Raw genomic sequence first — 11,765 nt, 5'->3', positions numbered from 1 at the left:
CCAATTTCCTCCTACAACAGGACAATGACCCAAAGCACAGCTCCAAACTATACAATAACTATTTAGGGAAGAAGCAGTCAGCTGGCATTCTGTCTATAATGGAGTGGCCAGCACAGTCACCGGAACTCAACCCTGTTGAGCTGTTGTGGGAGCAGTTTGACCGTATGGTACGTAAGAAGTACCCATCAAGCCAATCCAACTTGTGGGAGGTGCTTCAGGAAGCATGGGGTGAAATCTCTTCATATTACCTCAACAAATTGACAACTAGATTGTCAAAGGTCTACAAGGCTGTAATTGCTGAAAAACAAAGGATTCTTTGACGAAAGCCAAATTTGAACGACACAATTATTATTTCAATTAAAAATAATTATTTATAACCTTGTCAACGTCTTGACTATATTTACTCATTTCATGTATGTTTTCATGGAAAACAAGGAAATTTCTAAGTGAACCCAAAATTTTGAACGGTTGTGTGTGTGTGTGTGTGTGTATATATTTATTTTTTTATTTATTTTTTTAAATTTTTTGGTATGTACTGTATTTAGTATTTTCTTGTTTATACCTGTGTTTTGTTATTTTAGACAGACAGTTTGATGTAGGGATGTAAATTGTTAATAATTTTGTATAATGAATAAAAAGGTAAAAATAAGAGTTCCCAGTTGTCTTGAAAGCATGGTGACAACCATGTGTCGCATGGCAACAACCCACTGACCCCATCACCAGCGCACACTGGGCTCACATATCGACCGCGGGCGTCCTGCGATAACTGTGTATTTGGCTGCTAGTAGGCTATCTAGTATGAAAATAAAAGTTCCAATGGAGATAAGCACAATGATACAAGGAAGGCCCCCAAAAGCCTATGGTCAAAGGATGGTTTATACCGGTATGTGTCATGTAATTATTGGGTTTAATGTAGAATTTTGTATAAATAGGTTACAACAATCACTTCTTATTAGCTACGTAGGCTATGGTGTGTACAGTATGTTCCATTTTATTCATGGTGCAATTATAATTAGGCTTATTTTTTAATTATACATTGGGGATGTTTCATGATATGCTTATTGGTATTTTGTGATTTCAATGACATGTAAATGGTTCAAGACAAGGAACTGTGGGGGTGAGTGGATAACAGATACTTGACACAGCCCTTTCATTGGCAAATGCCCTCTAAAGGGTATTACTTTAGATTAGGGTTCTGTGTTGTTCACTATGTATGAATGGTTCTCACATTTCACTATGTTGATTCTAACAAGGTCCAGATGGAATTGGAGACTACAGTGCAAGATTGATCAACTTTCCCCGCTAGATTGGGGTTCGCCCTTTGTCACCTATGGGTACAAGCGATTTGAATGACCTGTGCCGGCCTACTCCCTGCACCCCACCCCCCAAACAGTGCTACATTAGAGGGGTGGGATGGGGCATGCAATATCACCAGCAGCTGAACAGTAGGACTCCGCTCAGCAATATGCAAATTAAGGTGGAGCCCAAATGAAGCCCAAATTAATAAAGGAGGGAGTTAGGCGTTGTGGTACGACATAAAGCGAATGTAACATATGCTAATGTAAGCTTGTCTTATCTAGACTTATATCAGTATTGTTTTGAAAAGTCATTCAGCACGTTTAAATGGTTCATGGTAACATTATAGATTTGACCTGCCACAATGGTAAGAATGTTGTCATAAAACAATACTATAATAATGATGTCATAATGCTCACCTGTCACAATGGTCATTATGTTGTCATAAGAGAATAATGTAGTCATGATGTCAAAATGCTCACCTGTCACAATAGTCCAAATGTTGTCATAAGGCAAAACTGTAATCATGATTCTCAACAAATTATGTCACAATTGTCCCATGTCATAATGCTCAGAGTGTTGTAAGACAATACTCTAATCACAATTCCCAAAGTTGTCATGGCTCATGACCCTATTCTTACACACTCTCATTCTGATGACAGCATTACATGGGTATTAAGACAAAGCCACTTCAATTGTGACATTTTTATTCAGCCATCCATTTAACTGTTATAACATAGAGATTTTGAAGTGAATCAGACCATGTTGTTCCTGTAGAGAGCTGAATTCCGCTCCGGCCTTGAGGACAGAGTCACCAACAGATATCAAAACCCATGGTATGCCCCACATATGGTAACCCATACTTTATTGAATGTATTTTATTTTCAGTCAGTCAGAATCCTTTTACCTGCACTCTGTGTACATTTCCAATGGGAAAGTGATAGCACCAAAGCAGGCATGTTGAGTAAATGTAGGTGCATTGTTCTCCAACCATTATTCACCACTTCCACTTTTGCAGGCATTCACCGCCCCACTTTCTAAATAAGCAATCTGTCGAGGCCCGCAGCAAATTCGTTTGGGCGCACAACAAGTATGAAAATTACAGCCAAGACAACAACAAATATGTTCTTCTCAACAGTAAGTCATTAACTCTAGGAATGTGAAATTTCCTCCCTTACCAAAGAATGTAGGACACATTTCATAGCTGGATATACGCTATACAGTGCATTCGGAAAGTATTCAGACCCCTTGACTTCTTCCACATCTTGTTACGTTACAGCCTTATTCTAAAATGTATTAAAATAGTTTTTTCCCCCCTTATCAATCTACACACAATACTCAATAATGACAAAGCAAAAATAGTAGGTTTTTTTACATTTTTGCAATTGTGTATATATATAAAAATATCACATTTACATTAGTATTCAGACCCTTTACTCAGTACTCTGTTGAAGCACCTTTGGCAGCGATTACAGCCTCGAGTCTTCTTGGGTATCAAATCAAATTGAATTTGTTACATGCGCCAAATACAACAGGTTACAGTGAAATACATACTTACAAGCCCTTAACCAACAATGCAGTTGAGAAAAATATCCCCCCCCCAAAACAATAAATAAAAGTAACAAATAATTAAAGAGCAGCCGTAATATAACAATACCGAGGCTATATACAGGGGGTACTGGTACAGAGAATGTGTGGGGGCACCGGTTAGTCGAGGTAATTGAGGTAATATGTACATGTAGGTAGAGTTATTAAAGTGACTGCATAGATAATAACAGAGAGTAGCAGAAGCGTAAAAGAGGGGGGAGGGGCAATGCAAATAGTCTGGGAAGCCATTTGACTAGATGTTCAGGAGTCTTATGGCTTGTGGGTAGAAGCTGTTTAGAAGCCTCTTGGACCTAGACTTGGCGCTCCGGTACCGCTTGCCGTGCGGTAGCAGAGAGAACAGTCTATGACTAGGGTAAATGGAGTCTTTGACAATTTTAAGGCCTTCCTCTGACACCGCCTGGTACAGAGGTACTGGATGGCAGGAAGCTTGGCCCAGTGATGTACTGGGCCGTACGCACTACCCTCTGTAGTGCCCTGCGGTCAGAGGCCGAGCAGTTGCCATACCAGGCAGTGATGCATCCAGTCAGGATGCTCTCGATGGTGCAGCTGTAGAACCTTTTTTGAGGATGTGGCGGATGTGTTGTTACCTACCCTTACCACCTGGGGGTCAGCCCGTCAGGAAGTCCAGGATCCAGTTGCAGAGGGAGGTGTTTAGTCCCAGGGTCCTTAGCTTAGTGATGAGCTTTGAGGGCACTATGGCGTTGAACACTGAGCTGTAGTCAATGAATAGCATTCTTACATAGGTGTTCCTTTTGTCCAGGTGTGAAAGGGCAGTGTGGAGTGCAATAGAGATTGCATCATCTGTGGATCTGTTGGGGCGGTATGCAAATTGGAGTGGTCTAGGGTTTCTGGGATAATGGTGTTGATATGAGCCATGACCAGCTTTTCAAAGCACTTCATGGCTACAGACGTGAGTGTTACAGGTTGGTAGTCATTTAGGCAGGTTACCTTAGTGTTCTTGGGCACAGGGACTATTGTGGTCCACTTGAAACATGTTGGTATTACAGACTCAGACAGGGAGAGGTTGAAAATGTCAGTGAAGACACTTGCCAGTTGGTCAGAGCATGCTCAAAGTACACATCCTGGTAATCCGTCTGGCCCTGCGGCCTTGTGAATGTTGACCTGTTTAAAGGTCTTACTCACATCGGCTGAGGAGAGAGTGATCACACAATCGTCCGGAACAGCTGATGCTCCCATGTATGTTTCAGTATTAATTGCCTCGAAGCAAGCATAGAAGTAATTTAGCTCGTCTGGTAGGCTAGTGTCACTGGGTAGCTCTCGGCTGTGCTTTCCTTTGTAGTCTGTAATAGTTTGCAAGCCCTGCCACATCTGACGAGCATCGGAGCCGGCGTAGTAGGATTCGGTCTTAGTCCTGTATTGATGCTTTGCCTGTTTGATGGTTCGTCGGAGGACATAGCAGGATTTCTTATAAACATCCGGGTTAGAGTTCCGCTCCTTGAAAGGGGCAGCTCTACCCTTTAGCTCAGTGCGGATGTTGCCTGTAATCCATGGCTTCTGGTTGGGGTATGTACGTACAGTCACTTTGGGGACGACGTCATCGATGCACTTATTGATGAAGCCAGTGACTGATGTGGTGTACTCCTCAATGCCATCGGAAGAATTCCAGAACTTATTCCAGTCTGTGCTAGCAAATCAGTCCTGTAGCTTAGCATCTGCTTCATCTGACCACTTTTTTAATGACCAAGTCATTGGTGCTTCCTGCTTAAATGTTTGCTTGTAAGCAGGATCAGGAAGATAGAATTATGGTCAGATTTGCCAAATGGAGGGCGGGGGAGAGCTTTGTATGCATCTCTGTGTGTGGAGTAAAGGTGTTCTAGAGTTTTTTTCCCTCTGGTTACACATTTAACATGCTGGTAGAAATGAAGTAAAAAGGATTTAAGTTTCCCTGCATTAGTCCCCGGCCACTAGGAGCGCCGCCTCTGGATGAGCATTTTTCTGTTTTCCTGCTTATGGCCGTATACAGTTCATTGAGTGCGGTCTTAGTGCCAGCTTCGGTTTGTGGTGGTAAATAGACAGCTACGAAGAATAAAGATTAAAACTCTCTTGGTAGATAGTGTGGTCTACAGCTTATCATGAGATTCTCTACCTCAAGCGAACAAAACCTCTAGACTTCCTTAGATATTGTGCACCAGCTGTTGTTTACAAATATACATAGACGGTCACCCTTTGTCTTACCAGGCTGCTGTTCTATCCTGCCGATACAGTGTATAACCCGCCAGCTCTATGTTATTCATGTCGTCGTTCAGCCACACCTTGGTAAAACTTAAGATATCACAGTTTTGAATGTCCTGTTGGTAGGATATATGTGCTTTTAGTTCATCCACTTTATTATCCGGCGATTGTACTTTGGCCAATAGTACCGATGGAAAAGGTAGATTAGCCACTCGTCGCCGGAACCTCACAAGGCACCCTGATCTCCTTCCGCAAAACCTCGATCTCTTTCTCCTGCGAATGACGGGGATGAGGGCCCGTTCGGGTGTCTGGAGTAAATCCCTCTCGTCCGACTCATTAAAGACACTACAAGCTTGGCACACCTGTATTTGGGCAGTTTCTCCCATTCTTCTCTGCAGATCCTCTCAAGCTCTGTCAGTTTGGATGTGGAGCGTCGCTGCTCAGCCCTTTTCAAGTCTTTCCAGAGATGTTCGATCGGGTTCGAGTCCAGGCTCTACTGGGCCACTCAAGGACATTCAGAGAATTGTCCCGAAGCCACTCCTGCATTGTCTTGGCTGTGTGCTTAGGGTTGTTGTCCTGTTGGAAGGTGATCCTTTGCCCCAGTCTGAGGTCCTGAGCACTCTGGAGCAGGTTGTCATCAAGGATTTGCTCCGTTCATCTTTCCCTTGATCCTGGCTAGTCTCTGCCGCTGAAAAACGTCCACACAGCATGATGATGCCACCACCAAGCTTCACTGTAAGGATGGTGCCAGGTTTCCTCCAGACGTAATGCTTGGCATTCAGGCCAGAAAGTTCAATCTGTGTTTCATCAGACCAGAGAATCTTGTTTCTCATGGTCTGAGAGTCCTTTAGGTTCCCTTTGGTAAAAATCCAAGCGGGCTGTCATGTGCCTTTTACTGAGGAGTGACTTCTGTTTGGCCACTCTACCATAAAGTGCCTGATTGGTGGAGTGCTGCAGAGGTGGTTGTACTTCTGGAAGGTTATCCCATCTCCACAGAGGATCTCTGGAGATCTGTCAAAATTACTCTTGGGTTCTTGGTGACCACCCTAACCAAGGCCCTTCTCCCCCGATTGCTTAGTTTGGCCGAGCGGACAGCTCTAGGAAGAGTCTTGGTGGTTCCAAACTTCTTCCATTTCAGAATGATAGAGGCGACTCTGTTCTTGGACTTTCAATGCTACAGAAATTTTTTGGTACCCTTCCCCAAATCTGTGCCTATTCCCAATGCTGTCTAGGAGCTCTACAGACAATTCCTTTGACCTCATGGCTTGGTTTTTGCTCTGACATGTACTGTCAACTGTGGGACCTTATATAGACAGGTGTGTGACTTTCCAAATTATGTCCAATCAATTGAATTGACCATAGGTGGACTCCAATGAAGTTGTAGAAACGTCTCAAAGATGATAAATGGAAACAGTTTGCACCTGAGCTCAATTTCGAGTCTCATAGCAAAAGGGTCTGAATATGTATTTAATTTTTATTTTTTATACATTTGCAAAAATCTCTAAAATCCTGTTTTCACTTTGTTAGTATGGGTATTGCTCCATTGTATGTAGAGTGATTAGCGAAAAAATATATTTGATCCATTTTAGAATAAGTCAATCTTAAATTAATTAACAGTTAACTGGAGAGGTTCCAACAAACTTGATGCACCATAGTGAACGTCTGTCAGGAGCTCTAACGGGGCAGTCCCGTTAGTTCCCTCCCTTATACAAGTTAAATTTGTATGATTTAGCTTATTCATCATTCATAATTAATGTTTGCTTCATTCACGTGACGACCAATACCGGGTCATGCATGTGACAGACCAATACCACAAGAGGATTCTTCTCTTTAAGCTGAGACCTTGAAACTGAGAGATCCCTTTCTCTAAACAAGGTTATGGGCGTACTGCCAATTTTCAGATACTAATAGTGAGGATTTGTTCAATCAGTCACTTGCATGAACACAGAAATGGGTTATTTTATGAAGCACATGAATAGAACAGAAATTGGTTATTAGAAAATCACAAACTTAAAAATGTCCATCACAGGCTGTAAAGTATCAAAATGTCAAGGGGTCTGAATACTTTCCCGAATGCACTGTATATAAAAATAAGTATGTGGACACCCCTTCAAACTAGTGGATTGGGGTATTTCAGGCACACCCATTGCTGACAGGTGTATAAAATTGAGCACACAGCCATGCAATCTCTATAGACAAACATTGGCAGTAGAATGGCCTTAATCAAGAGCTCAGTGACTTTCAACGTGGCACATTTATAGGATGCCACCTTTAAAACAAGTCAGTTTGTCAAATTTCTGCCCTGCTAGAGCTTCCGCAGTCAACTGTAAGTGCTGTTATTGTGAAGTGGAAACATCTAGGAGCAACAACGACTGTACCCTGTTTTGTGCTGTTACCATGTTGTGCTGCTGCCATGTTGTGTTGCTACCATGTTGTTGTCATGTGTTGCTGCCATGCTATGTTGTCATCTTAGGTCCAGTGTTGCCAACTCCTCAGTAATGAAGTAGCTATTGGCTGTCCTAAAAGTCGCTAGAAGTCGCTAAATGACGTCATCACCTAATTTGCATAATTTGCCATGTGCATGTAATTGTGATGGATGCTGTAGGAGAGAGGAATAACGTCGTGGGAGAGACAAAAAGTGAGTAAAAAAGCGAAAAGTGAGTAAACTACAAATGAACTTTCTTCTGTCGATTCTTGTTTAATGTCACAATTCCAACCCTCCTCCTTTATCCGGGTTTGGGACCGGCAAAAGTGACCCAAAAGAGACACTCTGGCGGAGTTACTTAGTTTTTTATTTAATTTTTTGGTTTGTGTTTTTTTAGTTTAGTTTTCTTAATTTGGTTTGGGTTTTAACCTTATGGTCCACTTAGGAGCCTACAACAAGTCACAGTAACACATGAACATTTTTAACCATAACATAAAAATAAAAAAAATGTATACAATAACAATCTAAATGGACCAAAAAGAGACAATAGAAAAAACAGTCAATGGCAATTTGAGAAGATTATGGTAAATTTGTAATAAATGATGTTTTTATTGACCTTAACACATAGCTATAATATTGTTATAATGGCTTCTTTATTAAAGCAGACTTGGTTGTGACACTTTGCTACACCCCTCAATTAAACACGTTCTGCCTCTAACAGATACTAACCTCACTCCCACACACAGAGACAGATGGCTGACTCAGACCTTTTATGAGCTCTGACCTCGGGGGGCGCTCTGACCTCGGGCGCCAGCCGCGGGTGTCTGCAACAACATCTTGTCACTGCAGAAACAACCCAGACATGCATACCACACTAAACGAGCACGCGCATGCACACACACACACACACACACACACACACCCCTGTTTCAGGCTGGGTCTCTGAGAACAAAGAACAGTGCCAAGAGCCAATGGGACAATAACACCAGCATGGAGGGGACAGGCCTCCACTTCCAACGACCAGTCAGGCGCACGATCTACCAGAATCTACCTACGTCATTTACTGTATGAAATGTAATGCACACCATGTCTAGGGGCTCTTCGGCTAGTTCCCTCTGAGCTAAATGAACGAGTCCGTGCACGTTTTGCTCAGGTATCTTTATATCCGAATAAACTGTCTTACTATATACTGTTGATATCACAAGTTTACTGGAGAACTGAGACGAAGTAGAGACTCTGGACAGGGTGGATAAGGTTTAATTAAAAGCAATTTATTCAGAGGTAAAGATATCTGAAATAGCGTGCACGGACCCTTTCATCAAGCTCAAATTGAACTATCCGAAAGAAGCCCAGATAACAGAGTGCATAGACATTTTATACAGCACAGAAAGTAGGTTGAGTCTGGAAGTTCTGGTCCTCTGGTTGGTCCTGATGAGTTGGGCGAGGTCCCCTTCAGGCTAGTATCACTGTCTCATTGGCTCTGAGTAGAGTTCTTTGTCTTCAGAAATGTTCAGCTAAAACAGGAGATTAGGTGTGTGCGTAGATGTTCCTATTTTGACATTTCTGTGTGTCTCTGTAAAATGTTCAGACTGAAGAGGAGATGTTGTGTGTGCGTAGATGTTCCTGTCTTATCAGTGTTAATGAAAGGTTTGCGTCAGCCCTCTGTCCTTGGGTATGTGTGTGTCTCAGTATCTCGTGAAATGCAGTACCAAGCACCCTTTTCTTATCAGTGTTTATGAAAGGTCTGTGTCAGCCATCTGTCTCTGGGTGTGTGTGGGTCTCAGTATCTGCTTATGAGTTTGTGAGAAACCCTGTTTGGAAAGAAGTTAGTTATAACAACGTAATAGCAAATATGCTTGTGTTATAATAAATGATATTTATTACAAATCCCCCTCTTCACGTCTCATAAGAGACGTGACAAAAGCTAGGACAAAAGCTACAAGTGGCAAAAAATAGAGTAAACTTTATCAGAAGATAAAGTTTTGATTCCCCCTCTTCACGTCTCCAAAGAGACGTGACATAAACTAGGTAAAAGTAAGAAAAGCAAAAGTAAACAACCAGGGAAACTTTCTCAGAGAGAAAGTTTTAATTCCCCCTCTTCACGTCTCCAAAGAGACGTGACATAAACTAGGTAAAAGTAAGAAAAGCAAAAGTAAACAACCAGGGAAACTTTCTCAGAGAGAAAGTTTTAATTCCCCCTCTTCACGTCTCACCAGAGACGTGACAAAAGCTATAAATGGCAGAATAGGGTAAACTTTATCAGAAGATAAAGTTTTGATTCCCCCTCTTCACGTCTCCAAAGAGACGTGACATAAACTAGGTAAAAGTAAGAAAAGCAAAAGTAAACAACCAGGGAAACTTTCTCAGAGAGAAAGTTTTAATTCCCCCTCTTCACGTCTCCAAAGAGACGTGACATAAACTAGGTAAAAGTAAGAAAAGCAAAAGTAAACAACCAGGGAAACTTTCTCAGAGAGAAAGTTTTAATTCCCCCTCTTCACGTCTCACCAGAGACGTGACAAAAGCTATAAATGGCAGAATAGGGTAAACTTTATCAGAAGATAAAGTTTTGATTCCCCCTCTTCACGTCTCCAAAGAGACGTGACATAAACTAGGTAAAAGTAAGAAAAGCAAAAGTAAACAACCAGGGAAACTTTCTCAGAGAGAAAGTTTTGATTCCCCCTCTTCACGTCTCACAAGAGACGTGACATAAACTAGGTAAAAGTAAGAAAAGCAAAAGTAAACAACCAGGGAAACTTTCTCAGAGAGAAAGTTTTGATTCCCCCTCTTCACGTCTCACCAGAGACGTGACAAAAGCTATGAATGGCGTTTAATTAGTCATCAGTCCAATAGCCTGGCTCAGCATCCTCCAGGGCAAGCATAGGAAACATCTGTCCCTTCTCTTCCTGGTTGGGATCAATAGCAGTAGTTATATGATCCTAGTGGTCAGCGTTCGAATACATGGAATGCAGCAGCATCCACAAAGCACCAGTATCGCAGCGAAGACAGATATAGATACCAGTATGGAGGAAACAAGCATCTTATATTTACCAAACGCATCCATCCAAGAGTCCCACATAGAGGTGTCAACCCCGGAGTGGTGCTTCATCTTCTCATTAAGTGTACGAAGACCCTCTAAGGCAACAGTAAGACTACCATCAGTTGCTGTGTTATTGGGAATGAAAGTACAACATTGCTCCCCGAACATGGCACAAACACCTCCGCGTTCAGCCAACAACATATCCACCGCGATTCTATTTTGGAATGCCATCAGGGATGTAGCTGCCAATTGTCCATGGACCGCCTCGAAGCCTTGTTGAGTCCAATTACCTAATTTTTTAACCAAAAAACGAGAAAATGTTAAACCCTCAGGTCCATCCCTCTATACAACCTGTACCAGGTGGGCTCGTCGCCACCCGGGAACTTCAAACCTTCACAACAGGGAGGACAAACATCACTTTTTATTCATTCGACAACCTCTACTACAGCAAACCAAGGGTCCTCCTCTGTCAGGCCCACTCTCCTGCGAAAGCTTGATTCCGTATCAGCCTCTCCAACTGGAGCATCAAGCAACGGCATCATACCAGAGGTCCTTGCCCCATCTGTAACAGACTTCTTCAAACAAGGTATGATACAGGTAGCACAGCACATGAGCATAAGAAAAACAACAACTAGAGTCAGAAATCCAGTAACCATCATTGTAGTGCACTTACCAAACCAACCACCCAGCCAGGGGAACAGTCCACTCTCCTCCACACCTGCAAGACCCTTCATCTCCACTGATAACCTTGCCAACCCACTCAGAGCTTTTGAAATGCTCCCATCCGGACTAGTATTGTTTAGGGACAAACGTGCAACACTGTTCTCCAATCATTTTACATACACCTCCCTGGTTGGCCAGAATCATGTCCAGTTCTAGTCTATTTTGTCTACTGGTTTGAGAGGTAGCATCCAATCGTTCAGCCATCCCGTAAGTACTGTGTGGGTGTAGTTAACAAATCATTGTTGATTATAGTAGATATAATTGATTCAGGCATTCTGCTTAGCATCAACAATAGCTGGGCCAAAAATGGGCAATAAATGCCACAAGCCATCATTCCTGTTTGATGTCTGGTATTCGTGGGGGACCCCTATTGGGACCCCAACAGGTTGGTGTGCATGTTATCTGTACCCTCGGACCAAGGAGCGTCACGGTTCTGCCGTCTCCTGGGTTGGTACCGAGTCTCTGTGTCATGTGCAGCTCCCA

The 11,765-nt window shown here is 42.5% G+C and overlaps 1 pseudogene; it reads left to right on the top strand.

Moving 5' to 3' along the window:
• Positions 1–816: 816 nt before the first annotated feature.
• LOC139572518 (protein SPMIP2-like) lies at positions 817–2,582 on the top strand (annotated as a pseudogene).
• The last annotated feature ends 9,183 nt before the right edge of the window (positions 2,583–11,765 follow it).

This window comes from Salvelinus alpinus, chromosome 4 (assembly GCF_045679555.1).
Source record: "Salvelinus alpinus chromosome 4, SLU_Salpinus.1, whole genome shotgun sequence".
Classification (NCBI taxonomy): domain Eukaryota; kingdom Metazoa; phylum Chordata; class Actinopteri; order Salmoniformes; family Salmonidae; genus Salvelinus; species Salvelinus alpinus.
This window is presented reverse-complemented; position numbering and strand designations above follow the sequence as displayed.